We start from the raw sequence: 3,989 nt of genomic DNA, 5'->3' as shown, positions 1-3,989 counted from the left end.
GTGAGTAAGAGTCTCTTTTGAATGCGGTAAGTGTATTAAGAAGCGCGACTGATTAATTATACCTTTAGTAGTGTGGCAAAATTTGAAGCGTTAAACAACATTACATTCCAAATGTCATTTGCACAGTATGTCGCGTCGTAAAAGGAGTCCGTAGTTACCATGACTTTGTATCACTACAGAGGCGAGCTCTTACAGATGACTTTCAGGCTGCTGCCTTTTCCGACGTACTATAGACTTTTATTAATCATCTGACATTAAGTATACTAATTTTACAATATAATTTGTGCAGATATCCAAAATTTTAACTGGTGTCACTTTCCACACTACACTGCATTGAAGTCAAGTAAGTGCGTATGGAAACTATATCTTAGTCAACTCATTAAGGAAAGATTTCAACTTTTTCATTTCGTATTCAAGTCAGTTTTGCTTTCTACAGAGATTTATTTCCTTTGCAGCTCATTGCTACAGGACTTCTGGGTGAAATAAATTCTTTGAAGTATTCTGTTGGTGTCTAAAGCAGACAGCTGATTTACGCAGCTCAAGGGAATTTCTACAAATCAGAAATACTACAAACTTGAAGAAATTACTGGAAGAAGAGGCAGCCAAAATGACTGCTGCTGGAAAACGAACAAGAACAGAGTATGACATCGAATAACACTCTTATGAAGGAAAGAACCGACAAAACAGGATCGCCCAGCAGAAAAAAACTTACACAGTATAAATGTCAGAAACCCGTACTTTCACATAAAGATATCATAATCTTAGAGATACTATTAAAACTGTTAGTTCTGTAAGATTTATAGTCACGAGCAAGTGTGTTTTATCAGTCATAACGGTGCCTATTGGCCCAAAGTCGATTAGAACTCAGCTTTGCTGCTTGTAATTTCTAAGTTGCATCTTCAAAAGTCTTTTTCATAAGAGGAAGTTCACTGTTGTCCAGGAGAGATGTTTTATTATTGAAACCTGCTACTGGTTTGATATTTCAGGATATATTTACCGCGTTAATTTCTTCTAAGTTTAATGTACGTATCAAGTAGCTTAGCTTTATTCAGGATGTATAGATTTTATTATACCTAAAGGTCATACCATCTCATTCTTAACTGATGAGCATTTACCTAGAATTTTTCTAAGTTCACGTTCAACATGTTTCAAGATCCGTAGTTGCCTCGCTGAGGTTTATTATCACTCTAATATCTCCTGTTTGTTAATTCATTATATGTCAGTCTATTTTGTATTTGAATTTTTCTATCAGCTGTTATGCAGATCATTGTTTTGACATGTTTATTGTTACACTGAATTCCCTACCAGTTTAGCAATAGTTATGTGGTACCTCAGCATACAACAAAATTCATGGTCCTTTCTACATAAGATTCATTAGTTTTATTTCAATTTCTTACCACTTTAAAATGACTATTAGCCATCAATAATATATTCTGTTGGTTTCAGGACACATAGCTTGTTTTGCCTTAAATATTATATTAGTTTATCAACCACAAGTAGCTTGGTGTATTCGGATGCATATACGTACTTGATTTAATTTTTTCTTCGTTATATAATAGCTACCTGGCATTTTTCAGGATACATTTTCATTTGCATAAGATTCATAAGTTCAATATTATGGGTAAAAAATCAGTTTGTTTCAAAATACATAGCATATATTTTATTTAAATGTCTTATAAGTTTGATAAAGATATGTCTTGAAATCTAAAGAAGCCTTCGCTTGAAATTCTGAGCAGTGACAACATCAGCTGCCAATTACTGCAGCTTAGTACATAACAATATTCAGGTATATAATTTTCATTTAATATCAGATAAACTTAAGTTCCACCATAGCGTAACATCAACTATTAGATAGTCAGGGCTACATTTTCATTATTTCATATCGAAAATCACGTATGTTCAAGGATAACGTTTTGTTCATTAACTTTCAGTTTTGATTTGCGGTGTCCAGGAGGTCATTGTTCAATCCATACTTGCCCGGATACGAAGATCACGTGAGATGAATAGTAGGTTACGCTTCTATTTTCAGTTTATTTATTCACGATCAGTAACATGAAGTTCAGTTAGAAGGAAGAGGTTTCGCTGATATTACGGAACATCTTCGTGACAGCAGATATAGTTAGGAATTGTTGTGTGTAGAAGAACCTGTGAGGTATTAATTACCCTTTATAAATTGGGTAATATTTTATGCCAATGTTCGTATTTTTCGTATTTGTCTATTATCTTTAATAAATCTAAGATATTTTTAAACCAGCTTTTTATATGTTCCTCGTAACTTTAATCCATAGCTTGTCTCTTTGTTGATTTATATCAAGAGTTCATTTGGAATTAATTTTGTAATAGTTATGGGGTCTTGCGTTATGATGATATGTAAACGTTCGTGCTTGTACTTGAAAACGTTGGTCATGAAAGGCTTTTTCTTTTTAATTCAGGAGAGATATCTCGACCTGAAGCATTTAAACGTTTGCACTGTTAAGACAGGAGATATTTCATAATTAGTTTTTTAGTGTTATCTAAAACTTTATGGCATAAAGAACTTATTCTTTTCAAGTGATTCAACGAATCTCTGATTTTTGTACAAGCCATGCCATGACAACTATACTTCTTGCTTAACATTAAACATACATCAATTAGAAGTTAATACTGTAACTACTGGAGAGTATCTTATCAAGAACATCCTGATCATGGCATCTCTGCATATTTCAAGACACTGTTGCATGTGGTGCTTGCTGCTTTCAAGGCAGTATGGTATTGTTGCCAAATGAACTGTAGAGGAATGATTTGATAAGTAAACTCAAATTCCAAGCATTACTTTAAAGAGAATTTGAAATGACGTATTAACAAGAAGTCACATTGAATGTGTTATTTGAGCATAATTGGGATTGTTATGCAAACCCCATTCTAGGTGAATGAACAGTAAGCAAACTCGAACTCATTGAGTTACGTTCAATAAGGTTAGGAATTGTTAACAGTTGTCTCTTAGAATATGCTCTTCAAGTTTCAGTAGAATGTTTTTGTTATGTACTAATAAACATTTAATCCTCTAAATGTTACGTTGATTGATAGACTTTTGGGGAAAATTAAAATCATCTTGCATCAAGACAATAATATTTTCACTGAATGTTTTCAAGACCTTTACTGTGAAAGAGAAATTCAGGAATTAGAATAGTAACTGTTTGGTTAATTGATATCATTACTTATGGATTATGGTTGCAAGTAGACATAACGTAAGAATGACTCACAATAAAGCCATGTAAACAAGGAGCCACATAAAGTACAAGTCATTTCAGCCACCAAAGAATTTTGAACAGTTGTCAAAAGTGACATCTTGCCAGAAGAGTTGTGTCTCAGCTTAGGAATTGAAGCATTAGGTATATCTTTGCTTTCCTTTGGCTTCGACATAAGTAGTTGAGAAATTTGCGTTTATTATCTCTGAAAGATAGGAGTTTGTAGATTTTTTTAATAACGTGCTACAGTGTCTTAACATATGGAGATTTTTTAGGTTAAGGTATCAATATTTTCTTGTTTGTGTGCTTTGTATGTTTCTGCAATTCCCATTGAATTCAAGTGATTTGATTAGTTAACTGTTGTTAAAGATTCAACATTAAGATTTAGATAATTGAAAGTAAAAAAATTATTGCAATACTAAATTGTATTGATTTAAAGTTTGAATAATGGGAAAGGTAATTATTACCTTTGTTTTTCTCAGCGCAGCAAAAAATAAAGAAAATTATAGTGTACAATGTTTCCTCAATTATGGTACACCATATGGACATTGCAGTCTAGGTTAGATAAACTTTGAATTTGGATACACATAGCTATGCAGTTTTCCTCAGTGGCCAACGTTTGAAGAAATATGAAGTGCCAATGTAATTTGCAAAGTTATTAGCTACAGGAACAGAATAAATTTGTAAAATCATATAAATAACAAAGATATTGTTCTTATGCTTCCTCTCACATTTTCATTCCATTCTGAATAGACCTCTCTT

General features: G+C 32.7%; 1 long non-coding RNA gene across 1 annotated transcript in view; it reads left to right on the top strand.

Annotated features, from left to right (window-relative positions):
• LOC135222053 (uncharacterized) overlaps positions 1-2,411 on the top strand; it is an 8,173-nt gene extending 5,762 nt beyond the window's left edge. The window contains exon 3 of the long non-coding RNA XR_010316162.1: positions 456-2,411. This is a non-coding gene — a long non-coding RNA (uncharacterized LOC135222053). The remainder of the gene's footprint in view (positions 1-455) is intronic.
• The last annotated feature ends 1,578 nt before the right edge of the window (positions 2,412-3,989 follow it).

The sequence above is a fragment of the Macrobrachium nipponense genome, chromosome 3, assembly GCF_015104395.2.
Source record: "Macrobrachium nipponense isolate FS-2020 chromosome 3, ASM1510439v2, whole genome shotgun sequence".
NCBI classification, from domain to species: domain Eukaryota; kingdom Metazoa; phylum Arthropoda; class Malacostraca; order Decapoda; family Palaemonidae; genus Macrobrachium; species Macrobrachium nipponense.
Note: the sequence above shows the minus strand (reverse complement) of the source record. Positions and strands in the feature narration are given on the sequence as shown.